This window comes from Aegilops tauschii, chromosome 6 (genome assembly GCF_002575655.3).
Source record: "Aegilops tauschii subsp. strangulata cultivar AL8/78 chromosome 6, Aet v6.0, whole genome shotgun sequence".
NCBI lineage: Eukaryota > Viridiplantae > Streptophyta > Magnoliopsida > Poales > Poaceae > Aegilops > Aegilops tauschii.
The window spans coordinates 345,948,381-345,963,746 of record NC_053040.3 but is presented as its reverse complement, the minus strand read 5'-3'; positions in this window follow the sequence as shown (position 1 = coordinate 345,963,746).

Here is a 15,366-nt window from a genome sequence, read left to right as displayed (position 1 = left end):
GACGAGGAAACACCAAACTAAAAAGGATAGATCTAGCTAAAAGGATACAGATCCTACCGTGTAAACCTTGCTCTGAATACCAGATGATACGACACCTGAAGGAAATATGCCCTAGAGGCAATAATAAAGTTATTATTTATTTCCTTATTACATGATAATTGTTTATTATTCATGCTAGAATTGTATTAACCGGAAACTTGATACATGTGTGAATACATCGACAACCAAAGTGTCACTAGTATGCCTCTACTTGACTAGCTCGTTGAATCAAAGATGGTTAAGTTTCCTAGCCATAGACATGAGTTGTCATTTGATTAAAGAGATCACATCATTAGAGAATGATGTGATTGACTTGACCCATTCCGTTAGCTTAGCATTTGATCGTTTAGTATATTGCTATTGCTTTCTTCATGACTTATACATGTTCCTATGACTATGAGATTATGCAACTCCCGTTTACCAGAGGAACACTTTATCTGCTACCAAATGTCACAACGTAACTGGGTGATTATAAAGGTGCTCTACAGGTGTCTCCGAAGGTACTTGTTGAGTTGGCGTATTTCGAGATTAGGATTTGTCACTCCGATTGTCGGAGAGGTATCTCTGGGCCCTCTCGGTAATGCACATCACTATAAGCCTTGCAAGCAATGTGACTAATGAGTTAGTTGCGGGATGATGCATTACATAACGAGTAAAGAGACTTGCCTGTAACGAGATTGAACTAGGTATTGAGATACCGACGATCGAATCTCGGGCAAGTAACATACCGATGACAAAGGGAACAACGTATGTTGTTATGCGGTTTTATCGATAAAGATCTTCGTAGAATATGTGGGAGCTAATACGTCTCCAATGTATCTATAATTTTTGATTGTTCCATGCTATATTATATTCTGTTTTAGATGTTTATTGGGCTTTATTATACACTTTTATTTTATTTTTGGGACTAACCTATTAACCGGAGGCCCAGCCCAAATTGTTGTTTTTTTGCCCATTTCAGTGTTTCGAAGGAAAAGGATATCAAACGGAGTCCAAATGGAATGAAACCTTCGGGAACGTGATTTTCGGAACAAACATGATCCAGAGGACTTGGAGTCTATGTAAAGTAATCAACGAGGAAGGCACGAGGCAGGGGGCGGGCCTACCCCCTTAGGCGCGCCCTCCACCCTCGTGGTCCCCTCGTTGCTCCACCGACGTACTTCTTCCTCCTATATATACCCATATACCCCGGAATCATCATATACAGAGCCAAAACCCTATTTCCACCGCCGCAAACTTCTGTACCCGTGAGATCCCATCTTGGGGCCTTTTCCAGCGCTCTGCCGGAGGGGGCATTGATCACGGAGGGCTTGTACATCAACACCATAGCCTCTCCGATGATGTGTGAGTAGTTTACCTCAGACCTTCGGGTCCATAGTTATTAGCTAGATGGCTTCTTCTCTCTCTTTGGATCTCAATACAAAGTTCTCCTTGATTCTCTTGGAGATCTATTCGATGTAATCTTCTTTTGCGGTGTGTTTGTCGAGATCTGATGAATTGTGAGTTTATGATCAAGATTATCTATGAACAATATTTGAATCTCCTCTGGATTCTTTTATGTATGATTGGTTATCTTTGCAAGTCTCTTCGAATTATCAGTTTGGTTTGGCCTACTGGATTGATCTTTCTTGCAATGGGAGAAGTGCTTAGCTTTGGGTTCAATCTTGCGGTGTCCTTTCCCAGTGACAGCAGGGGCAGCAAGGCACGTATTGTATTGTTGCCATCGAGGATAAAAAGATGGGGTTTATATCATATTGCATGAGTTTATCCCTCTACATCATGTCATCTTACTTAAAGCATTACTCTGTTCTTATGAACTTAATACTCTAGATGCATGCTGGATAGCGGTCGATGTGTGGAGTAATAGTAGTAGATGCAGAATCGTTTCGGTCTACTTGTCACGGACGTGATGCCTATATACATGATCATACCTAGATATTCTCATAACTATGCTCAATTCTGTCAATTGCTCGGCAGTAATTCGTTTACCCACCGTAATACTTATGCTCTTGAGAGAAGCCACTAGTGAAACCTATGGCCCCCGGGTCTATCTTCTATCATATTAATCTTCCAACACTTAGCTATTTTTATTGCCGTTTATTTTACTTTGCATCTTTATTTCTCTTTATCATAAAAATACCAAAAATATTATCTTATCATATCTATCAGATCTCACTCTCGTAAGTGACCGTGAAGGGATTGACAACCCCTTTATCGCGTTGATTGCGAGGTTCTTATTTGTTTGTGTAGGTGCGTGGGACTCAAGCGTGATCTCCTACTGGATTGATACCTTGGTTCTCAAAAACTGAGGGAAATACTTACGCTACTTTACTGCATCACCCTTTCCTCTTCAAGGGAAAACCAACGCAGTGCTCAAGAGGTAGCAAGAAGGATTTCTGGCGCCGTTGCCGGGGAGATTCGCGCCAAGTCAAGTCAAGATTTGACTCCCAACAACAAGCCATTTTTGGTGCCGTTGCCGAGTCTACACACAAGTCAAGACATACCAAGTACCTATCACAAACTCTTATCCCTCGCATTACATTATTTGCCATTTGCCTCTCGTTTTCCTCTACCCCACTTCACCCTTGCCGTTTTATTCGCCCTCTCTTTTCCGTTTGCCTCTTTTTCGCTTGCTTCTTGTTTGCTCGTGTGTTGGATTGCTTGATTGTCACGATGGCTCAAGATAATACTAAATTGTGTGACTTTTCCAATACCAACAACAATGATTTCTTAGCACTCTGATTGCTCCTCTTACCGATGCTGAATCTTGTGAAATTAATGCTGCTTTGCTGAATCTTGTCATGAAAGATCAATTCGCCGGCCTTCCTAGTGAAGATGCCACTACCCATCTAAATAGCTTTGTTGATTTGTGTGATATGCAAAAGAAGAAAGATGCGGACAATGATATTGTTAAATTGAAGCTATTTACTTTTTTGCTTAGAGATCGTGCTAAAGCTTGGTTTTCGTCTTTGCCTAAAACTAGTATTGATTCATGGAATAAGTGCAAAGATGCTTTTATCTCTAAGTATTTTCCTCCCGCTAAAATCATCTCTCTTAGAAACGATATCATGAATTTTAAGCAACTTGATCATGAACATGTTGCACAAGCTTGGGAGAGGATGAAATTAATGATACATAATTGCCTACACATGGTTTGAATCTTTGGATGATTATACAAAATTTTTATGCCGGATTGAATTTTGCTTCTAGAAATCTTTTAGATTCGGCCGCGGGAGGCACTTTCATGGAAATCACTTTAGGAGAAGCTACTAAACTCCTAGATAATATTATGGTTAATTATTCTCAATGGCACACCGAAAGATCTACTAATAAAAAGGTCCATGCGATAGAAGAAATAAATGTTTTGAGTGGAAAGATGGATGAACTTATGAAATTATTTGCTACTAAAAGTGTTTCTTCTGATCCTAATGATATGCCTTTGTCTACTTTGATTGAGAATAATAATGAATCTATGGATGTGAATTTTGTTGGTAGGAATAATTTCGGTAACAACGCGTATAGACAAAACTTTAATCCTAGGCCGTTCCCTAGTAATTCCTCTAATAATTATGGTAATTCCTACAACAATTCTTACGGAAATTTTAATAAGATGCCCGCTGAATTTGAGACTAGTGTTAAGGAGTTTATGAATTCGCAAAAAAATTTCAATGCTTTGCTTGAAGAAAAATTGCTTAAAGTTGACGAATTGGCTAGGAACGTGGATTCTCTTGATGTTGATTCTTTGAAACTTAGATCTATTCCACCTAAGCATGGTATCAATGAGTCTCTCAAAGCCATGAGAATTTCCATTGATGAGTGCAAAGAAAGAACCGCTAGGATGCGTGCTAAGAAAGATTGCTTTGTGAAAGCGTGTTCTTCTAGTTTCTATGAAAATAAAGATGAAGATCTAAAAGTTATTGATGTGTATCCTATTAAATCTTTGTTTTGCAATATGAATCTTAATAATGAGGGGACTGAAGATGAGCCACCTTTACCTAGAAGGCGTTCCAAAAATTCGGAGTTTTTAGATCTTGATGCAAAAATTGGTAAAAGTGGGATTGAAGGAGTCAAAACTTTAGATATCAATGAACCCACTATTTTGGATTTCAAGGAATTTAATTAGGATAATTGCTTTTTGATAGATTGTATTTCCTTGTTGCAATCCGTGCTAAATTCTCCTCATGCTTATATTCAAAATAAAGCCTTTACTAAACATATCGTTGATGCTTTGATGCAATCTTATGAAGAAAAACTTGAGTTGGAAGTTTCTATCCCTAGAAAACTTTATGATGAGTGGGAACCTACTATTAAAATTAAAATTAAAGATCATGAATGCTATGCTTTGTGTGATTTGGGTGCTAGTGTTTCCACGATTCCAAAAACTTTGTGTGATTTGTTAGGTTTCCGCAAATTTGATGATTGTTCTTTAAACTTGCACCTTGCGGATTCCACTATTAAGAAACCTATGGGAAGAATTAATGATGTTCTTATTGTTGCAAATAGGAACTATGTGCCCGTAGATTTCATTGTTCTTGACATAGATTGCAATCCTTCATGTCCTATTATTCTTGGTAGACCTTTCCTTAAAACGGTTGGTGCAATTATTGATATGAAGGAAGGGAATATTAGAATCCAATTTCCGTTAAGGAAAGGCATGGAACACTTCCCTAGAAAGAAAGAAAAATTACCTTATGAATCTATTATGAGAGCCACTTATGGATTGCCTACCAAAGATGGCAATACCTAGATCTATCCGTGTTTTTATGCCTAGCTAGGGGCGTTAAACGATAGCGCTTGTTGGGAGGCAACCCAATTTTATTTTAGTTTTTTTGCTTTTTTGCTTCTGTTTAGGAATAAATATTTGATCTAGCCTCTGGTTAGATTTTTTTTATGTTTTAATTAGTGTTTGTGCCAAGTTAAACCTATAGGATCTTCTTGGATGATAGTTATTTGATCTTGCTGAAAATTCCAGAAACTTTCTGTTCACGAAAACAATTATTAAAAATCACCAGAACGTGATAAAATATTGATTCCAATTGCAGAAGATCAATAAACAAATTGTCTAGGTCGTCCTATTTTGTTAGATTTTTCTGAGTTCCAGAAGTTTGCGTTAGTTACAGATAACTACAGACTGTTCTGTTTTTGACAGATTCTGTTTTTCGTGTGTTGTTTGCCTATTTTGATGAATCTATGGCTAGTAAAATAGTTTATAAACCATAGAGAAGTTGGAATACAGTAAGTTTAACACCAATATAAATAAATAATGAGTTCAATACAGTACCTTGAAGTGGTGTTTTGTTTTCTTTCGCTAACGGAGCTCACGAGATTTTCTGTTAAGTTTTGTGTTGTGAAGTTTTCAAGTTTTGGGTAAAGATTTGATGGATTATGGAACAAGAAGTGGCAAGAGCCTAAGCTTGGGATGCCCATGGAACCCCAATATAATCTAAGGACACCAAAAAGCCAAAGCTTGGGGATGCCCCGGAAGGCATCCCCTCTTTCGTCTTCGTCCATACTTGGAGCTATATTTTTATTCACCACATGATAAGTGTTTTGCTTGGAGCGTCTTGTATGATTTGAGTCTTTGTTTTTTTAGTTTACCACAATCATCCTCGCTGAATACACTTTTGAGAGAGACACACATGATTCGGAAATTATTAGAATACTCTATGTGCTTCACTTATATCTTTTGAGCTATATAGTTTTTGCTCTAGTGCTTCACTTATATCTTTTAGAGCACGATGGTGGATTTGTTTTATAGAAATTATTGTTCTCTAATGCTTCACTTATATTATTTTGAGAGTCCTACAAAACAGCATGGTAATTTGCTTTAATTGTGAAATTAGTCCTAATATGCTAGGTATTCAAGATTACTAAAACTTTCTTATGAGTGTGTTCAATACTAAGAGAAGTTTGATGCTTGATAATTGTTTTGAGATATGGAGGTAGTGATATTAAAGTTGGGCTAGTTGAGTAGTTGTGAATTTGAGAAATACTTGTGTTGAAGTTTGCAAATCCCGTAGCATGCATGTATGGTAAACGTTGTGTAACAAATTTGAAACATGAGGTGTTCTTTGATTGTTCTCCTTATGAGTGGCTGTCGGGGACGAGCGATGGTCTTTTCCTACCAATCTATCCCCGTAGGAGCATGCGCGTAGTGCTTGGTTTTTGATGACTTGTAGATTTTTGCAATAAGTATGTGAGTTCTTTATGACTAATGTTGAGTCCATGGATTATACGCACTCTTACCTTTCCATCATTGCTAGCCTCTTCGGTACTGTGCATTGCCCTTTCTCACCTTGAGAGTTGGTGCAAACTTCGTCGGTGCATCCAAACCCCGTGATACGATACGCTCTATCACACATAAACCTCATTATATCTTCCTCAAAACAGCCACCATACCTACCTATTATGGCATTTCCATAGCCATTCCGAGATATATTGCCATGCAACTTTCTACCGTTCCATTTATCATGACACGTTCATCATTGTCATATTCCCTTGCATGATCATGTAGTTGACATCGTATTTGTGGCAAAGCCACCATGCATATTATTTCATACATGTCACTTTTGATTCATTGCCCATCCTGGTACACCGCCGGAGGCATTCATATAGAGTCATACTTTGTTCTAGTATCGAGTTGTAATCATTGAGTAGTAAATGAATAGAAGTATGATGATCATCATTTATAGAGCATTGTCCCAAAGAAAAGGGCCAAAAGGAAAAAAAGAAAGGCCCAAAAAAAAGAGAAAAGAAAATAAAAAGGGGCAATGCTACTATCCTTTTTTCCATACTTGTGCTTCAAAGTAGCACCATGATCTTTATGATAGATAGTCTCTTGTTTTGTCACTTTCATATACTAGTGGGAATTTTTCGTTACAGAACTTGGCTTGTATATTCCAACAATGGGCTTCCTCAAATGCCCTAGGTCTTCGTGAGCAAGCAAGTTGGATGCACACCCACTTAGTTTTTTGTTGAGCTTTCATACATTTATAGCTCTAGTGCATCCGTTGCATGGCAATCCCTACTCCTCACGTTAACATCAATTGATGGGCATCTCCATAGCCTGTTGATTAGCCGTGTTGATGTGAGACTTTCTCCTTTTTTTGTCTTCTCCACATAACCCCCATCATTATATTCTATTCCACCCATAGTGCTATATCCATGGCTCACGCTCATGTATTGCGTGAAAGTTGAAAAAAAGTTTGAGATTACTAAAGTATGAAACAATTGCTTGGCTTGTCATCGGGGTTGTGCATGATGAGAGCATTCTTGTGTGAAGAAAATGGAGCATGACCAAACTATATGATTTTGTAGGGATGAACTTTCTTTGGCCATGTTATTTTGAGAAGACATAATTGGTTAGTTAGTATGCTTGAAATATTATTACTTTTATGTCAATATTAAACTTTTATCTTGAATCTCTCGGATCTGAATATTCATACCACAATTAAGATAGTTACATTGAAAATTATGCCAAGTAGCATTCCACATCAAAAATTCTGTTTTTATCATTTACCTACTCGAGGACGAGCAGGAATTAAGCTTGGGGATGCTTGATACGTCTCCAACGTATCTATAATTTTTTATTGTTCCATGCTATATTATATTCTGTTTTAGATATTTATTGGGTTTTATTATACACTTTTATTTTTTTTGGGACTAACCTATTAACCGGAGGCCCAGCCCAAATTGCTGTTTTTTTGCCTATTTCAGTGTTTCGAAGGAAAAGGATATCAAACGGAGTCCAAACGGAATGAAACCTTCGGGAACGTGATTTTCGGAACAAACGTGATCCAGAGGACTTGGAGTCTACGTAAAGTAATCAACGAGGAAAGCACGAGGCAGGGGGCGCGCCCTCCACCCTCGTGCCCCCCTTGTTGCTCCACCGACGTACTTCTTCCTCCTATATATACCCATATACCCTGGAAACATCATATACAGAGCCAAAACCCTATTTCCACCGCCGAAACCTTCTGTACCCGTGAGATCCCATCTTGGGGCCTTTTCCGGCGCTCCGCCGGAGGGGGCATTGATCACGGAGGGCTTCTACATCAACACCATAGCCTCTCCGATGATGTGTGAGTAGTTTACCTCAGACCTTCGGGTCCATAGTTATTAGCTAGATGGCTTCTTCTCTCTCTTTGGATCTCAATACAAAGTTCTCCTCGATTCTCTTGGAGATCTACTCGATGTAATCTTCTTTTGCGGTGTGTTTGTCGAGATCCGATGAATTGTGGGTTTATGATCAAGATTATCTATGAACAATATTTGAATCTCCTCTGAATTCTTTTATGTATGATTGGTTATCTTTGCAAGTCTCTTCGAATTATCAGTTTGGTTTGGCCTACTAGATTGATCTTTCTTACAATGGGAGAAGTGCTTAGCTTTGGGTTCAATCTTGCGGTGTCCTTTCCCAGTGACAGCAGGGGCAGCAAGGCACGTATTGTATTGTTGCCATCGAGGATAAAAAGACGGGGTTTACATCATATTGCATGAGTTTATCCCTCTACATCATGTCATCTTACTTAAAGCATTACTCTGTTCTTATGAACTTAATACTCTAGATGCATGCTGGATAGCGGTCGATGTGTGGAGTAATAGTAGTAGATGCAGAATCGTTTCGGTCTACTTGTCGCGGACGTGATGCCTATATACATGATCATACCTAGCTAGATATTCTCATAACTATGCTCAATTCTATCAATTGCTCGGCAGTAATTCGTTTACCCACCGTAATACTTATGCTCTTGAGAGAAGCCACTAGTGAAACCTATGGCCCCCGGGTCTATCTTCTATCATATTAATCTTCTAACACTTAGCTATTTTTATTGCCGTTTATTTTACTTTGCATCTTTATTTCTCTTTATCATAAAAATACCAAAAATATTATCTTATCATATCTATCAGATCTCACTCTCGTAAGTGACCGTGAAGGGATTGACAACCCCTTTATCGTGTTGGTTGCGAGGTTCTTATTTGTTTGTGTAGGTGCGTGGGACTCGAGCGTGATCTCCTACTGGATTGATACCTTGGTTCTCAAAAACTGAGGGAAATACTTACGCTACTTTACTGCATCACCCTTTCCTCTTCAAGGGAAAACCAACGCAGTGCTCAAGAGGTAGCAGGAGCCAATATGAGCGTCCAGGTTCCGCTGTTGGTTATTGACCGGAGACGTGTCTCGGTCATGTCTACATAGTTCTCGAACCCGTAGGGTCCACACGCTTAAAGTTCGGTGATGATCGATATTATGAGTTTTTGTGTTTTGATGTACCGAAGGTAGTTCGGAGTCCCGGATATGATCACGGACATGACGAAGAGTCTCAAAATGGTCGAGATGCGAATATCGATATATTGGACGACTATGTTCGGACACTAGAAAGGTTCCGGAAGGTTTCGGACATATACCGGAGTACCGGGGGGTTACCGGAACCCCCCGGGGAGTTAATTGGGCCTCATGGGCCTTAGTGGGAGAAGAGGAGGGGCGGCCAGGGCAGCCGCGCGCCCTCCCCCTCTAGTCCGAATTGGACAAGGAGGGGGGGCGGCGCCCCCCTTTTTCTTCTCCTCCTCTCTCCCTTCCTTCCCTTCTCCTACTCCAACAAGGAAAGGAGGAGTCCTACTCCCGGTGGGAGTAGGACTCCCCCCTTGGCGCGCCCTCCTTGGCCGGCCACCTCTCCCCCCTTGTTCCTTTATATACGGGGGCAGGGGGCACCTCTAGACACAAGTTGATCAGTTGATCTTTTAGCCGTGTGCGGTGCCCCCCTCCACCATAATCCACCTCGGTCATATCGTAGCGGTGCTTAGGCGAAGCCCTACGTCGGTAGCATCATCATCACCGTCATAACGTCGTCATGCTAACGGAACTCTCCCTCAAAGCTCTGCTGGATCGGAGTTCATGGGACGTCATCGAGCTGAACGTGTGCTGAACTCGGAGGTGCCGTGCGTTTGGTACTTGGATCAGTCGGATCGTGAAGACGTACGACTACATCAACCGAGTTGTCATAACGCTTCCGCTTTCGGTTTACGAGGGTACGTGGACAACACTCTCCCCTCTCGTTGCTATACATCACCATGATCTTGCGTGTGCGTAGGATTTTTTTTGAAATTACTACGTTTCCCAACAGTGGTATCAGAGCCAGGTTTATGCGTAGATGTTATATGCATGAGTAGAACACAAGTGAGTTGTCGGCGATGCAAGTCATACTGCTTACCAGCATGTCATACTTTGGTTTGGCGGTATTGTTGGATGAAGCGGCCCGGACCGACATTACGCGTACGCTTACGCGAGACTGGTTCTACCGACGTGCTGAGCACATAGGTGGCTGGCGGGTGTCAGTTTCTCCAACTTTATTTGAACCGAGTGTGACTACGCCCGGTCCTTGAGAAGGTTAAAACAACACTAACTTGACGAACTATCGTTGTGGTTTTGATGCGTAGGTAAGAACGGTTCTTGCTCAGCCCGTAGCAGCCACGTAAAACTTGCAACAACAAAGTAGAGGACGTCTAACTCGTTTTTGCAGGGCATGTTGTGATGTGATATGGTCAAGGCATGATGCTATATTTTATTGTATGAGATGATCATGTTTTGTAACCGAGTTATCGGCAACTGGCAGGAGCCATATGGTTGTCGCTTTATTGTATGCAATGCAATCGCCCTGTAATTGCTTTACTTTATCACTAAGCGGTAGCGATAGTCGTAGAAGCAATAGTTGGCGAGACGACAACGATGCTACGATGGAGATCAAGGTGTCGCGCCGGTGACGATGGTGATCATGACGGTGCCTCGGAGATGGAGATCACAAGCACAAGATGATGATGGCCATATCATATCACTTATATTGATTGCATGTGATGTTTATCTTTTATGCATCTTATTTTGCTTAGATCGACGGTAGCATTATAAGATTATCTCTCACTAAATTTCAAGGTATAAGTGTTCTCCCTGAGTATGCACCGTTGCGAAAGTTCTTCATGCTGAGACACCATGTGATGATCGGGTGTGATAAGCTCTACGTTCAAATACAACGGGTGCAAGACAGTTTTGCACACGCGGAATACTCAGGTTAAACTTGTTGAGCCTAGCATATGCAGATATGGCCTTGGAACACTGGAGACCGAAAGGTCGAGCGTGAATCGTATAGAAGATATGATCAACATAGTGATGTTCACCATTGAAAACTACTCCATCTCACGTGATGATCAGACATGGTTTAGTTGATATGGATCACGTGATCACTTAGATGATTAGAGGGATGTCTATCTAAGTGGGAGTTCTTAAGTAATATGATTAATTGAACTTTAATTTATCATGAACTTAGTCCTGGTAGTATTTGCATATCTATGTTGTAGATCAATAGCTCGCGATGTAGTTCCCCGTTTATTTTTGATATGTTCCTAGAGAAAAATAAGTTGAAAGATGTTAGTAGCAAAGATGCGGACTAGCTCCGTGATCTGAGGATTATCCTCATTGTTGCACAGAAGAATTATGTCCTTGATGCACCGCTAGGTGACGGACCGATTGCAGGAGCAAATGCAGACGTTATGAACGTTTGGCAAGCTCGATATGATGACTACTTGATAGTTTAGTGCACCATGCTTTACGGCTTAGAATCGGGGCTTCAAAGACGTTTTTGAAACGTCATGGAGCATATAAGATGTTCCAAGAGTTGAAATTAGTATTTCAGACTCATGCCCATGTCGAAAGGTATGAGACCTTTGACAAACACTTTGCCTATAAGATGGAGGAGAATTGCTCAGCTAGTGAGCATGTGCTCAGAATGTCTGAGTACTACAATCACTTGAATCAAGTGGGAGTTAATCTTCCAGATAAGATAGTGATTGACAAAGTTCTCTAGTCACTATCACCAAGTTACTAGAACTTCGTGATGAACTATAATATGCAAGGGATGACGAAAACAATTCCCAAGCTCTTCGCGATGCTAAAATCGGCGAAGGTAGAAATCAAGAAAAACATCAAGTGTTGATGGTTGACAAAGACGACTAGTTTCAAGAAAAGGGGCAAAGGGAAGAAGGGGAACTTCAAGAAGAACGACAAGCAAGTTGCTGCTCGAGTGAAGAAGCCCAAGTCTGGACCTAAACCTGAGACTAAGTGCTTCTACTGCAAAGGGACTGGTCACTGGAAGCAGAACTGCCCCAAGTATTTGGGGCATAAGAAGGATGGCAAAGTGAACAAAGGTATATTTGATATACATGTTGTTGATGTGTACTTTACTAGTGTTTATAGCAACCCCTCAGTATTTGATACTGGTTCAGTTGCTAAGAGTAGTAACTCGAAACGGGAGTTGCAGAATGAACAGAAACTAGTTAAGGGTGAGGTGACGATGTGTGTTGGAAGTAGTTCCAAGATTGATATGATCATCATCGCACACTCACTATACTTTCGGGATTAGTGTTGAACCTAAATAAGTGTTATTTGATGTTTGCGTTGAGGATGAATATGATTTGATCATGTTTATTGCAATATGGTTATTCATTTAAGTTAGAGAATAATCGTTGTTCTGTTTACATGAATAAAACCTTCTATGGTCATACACCCAATGAAAATGGTTTGTTGGATCTCGATCGTAGTGATACACATATTCATAATATTGAAGCCAAAAGATGCAAAGTTAATAATGATAGTGCAACTTATTTGTGGCACTGCCGTTTAGGTCATATTGGTGTAAAGCGCATGAAGAAACTCCATGCTGATGGGCTTTTGGAATCACTTGATTATGAATTACTTGATGCTTGCGAACCATGCCTCATGGGCAAGATGACTAAGACTCCGTTCTCTGGAACAATGGAGCGAGGAACTGACTTATTGGAAATAATACATACTGATGTATACGATCCGATGAGTGTTGAGGCTCGCGGCGGGTATCGTTATTTTCGGACCTTCACAGATGATTTGAGCAGATATGGGTATATCTACTTGATGAAACATAAGTCTGAAACATTTGAAAAGTTCATATAATTTCAGAGTGAAGTGGAAAATCATCGTAACAAGAAAATAAAGTTTCTATGATCTGATCGTGGAGGAGAATATTTGAGTTATGAGTTTTGTCTACATTTGAAACAATGCGCAATAGTTTCGCAACTCACGCCATCTGGAACACCACGGCGTAATGGTGTGTCCAAACATTGTAACCGTACTTATATTAGATATGGTGCAATCTATGATGTCTCTTACCGATTTACCACTATCGTTTTAGGGTTATGCATTAGAGACGGTTGCATTCACGTTAAATAGGGCACCATCTAAATCCGTTGAGACGGCGCCTTATGAACTGTGGTTTGGCAAGAAACCAAAGTTGTCGTTTCTTAAAGTTTGGGGTTGCAATGCTTATGTGAGAAAGTTTCATCCTGATAAGCTCAAACCCAAATCGGAGAAATGTGTCTTCATAGGATACCCAAAGGAGACAGTTGGGTACACCTTCTATCACAGATCCGAAGGCAAGACATTCGTTGCTAAGAATGGATCCTTTCTAGAGAAGTAGTTTCTCTCAAAAGAAGTGAGTGGGAGGAAAGTAGAACTTGATGAGGTAACTGTACCTGCTCCCTTATTGGAAAGTAGTTCATCACAGAAATCAGTTTATGTGACTCCTACACAAATTAGTGAGGAAGCTAATGATGATGATCATGTAACTTCAGATCAAGTTACTACCGAACCTCGTAGGTCAGCCAGAGTAAGGTCCGCACCAGAGTGGTTCGGTAGTCTTGTTCTGGAGGTCATGTTACTTGGCCATGACGAACCTACGAACTATGAGGAAGCGATGATGAGCCCAGATTCCGCAAATTGGCTTGAGGCCATGAAATCTGAGATGGGATCCATGTATGAGAACAAATTGTGGAATTTGGTTGACTTGCCCGATGATCGGCAAGCCATAGAAAATAAATGGATCTTCAAGAGGAAGACGAACGCTGATAGTAGTGTTACTATCTACAACGCTAGACTTGTCGAAAAAGGTTTTGACAAAGTTCAAGGTGTTGACTACGATGAGATTTTCTCACTCGTAGGCGATGCTTAAGTCTGTCCGAATCATGTTAGCAATCGCCATATTTTATGAAATCTGGCAAATGGATATAAAACTGCAGTCCTTAAATGGATATTTCTTAAAGAAGAGTTGTATATGATGCAACCAGAAGGTTTTGTCGATCCAAAGGGTGCTAACAAAGTGTGCAAGCTCCAGCGATCCATTTATGGACTGGTGCAAGCCTCTCGGAGTTGGAATAAACGTTTTGATAGTGTGATCAAAGCATATGGTTTTATACAGACATTTGGAGAAGCCTATATTTACAAGAAAGTGAGCGGGAGCTCTGTAGCATTTCTAATCTTATATGTAGATGACATGTTGTTGATTGGAAATGATATAGAATTTCTGGATAGTATAAAGGGATACTTGAATAAGAGTTTTTCAATGAAAGACCTCGGTGCAGCTGCTTACATATTGGGCATCAAGATCTATAGAGATAGATCAATACGCTTAATTGGACTTTCACAAAGCACATACCTTGGTAAAGTTTTGAAGAAATTCAAAATGAATCAGTTAAAGAAAGAGTTCTTGCCTGTGTTACAAGGTGTGAAATTGAGTAAGACTCAAAACCCGACCACGACAGAAGATAGAAAGAGAATGAAAGTCATTCCCTATGCCTCAGCCATAGGTTCTATAAAGTATGCCATGCTGTGTACCAGATCTATTGTATACCCTACACTGAGTTTAGCAAGGGAGTACAATAGTGATCTAGGAGTAGATCACTGGACAGCGTCAAAATTATCCTTAGTGGAATAAGGATATGTTTCTCGATTATGGAGGTGACAAAAGGTTCGTCGTAAAGGGTTACGTTGATGCAAGTTTTGACACTGATCCAGATAACTCTAAGTCTCAATCTGGATACATATTGAAAGTGGGAGCAATTAGCTAGAGTAGCTCCGTGCAGAGCATTGTTGACATAGAAATTTGCAAAATACATACGGATCTGAATGTTGCAGACCCATTGACTAAACTTCTCTCACAAGCAAAACATGATCACACCTTAGTACTCTTTGGGTGTTAATCACATAGCGATGTGAACTAGATTATTGACTCTAGTAAACCCTTTGGGTGTTGGTCACATGACGATGTGAACTATGGGTGTTAATCACATGGTGATGTGAACTATTGGTGTTAAATCACATGGCGATGTGAACTAGATTATGGACTCTAGTGCAAGTGGGAGACTTAAGGAAATATGCCCTAGAGGCAATAATAAAGTTATTATTTCCTTAGTTCATGATAAATGTTTATTATTGATGCTAGAATTGTATTAACCGGAAACTTGATACAT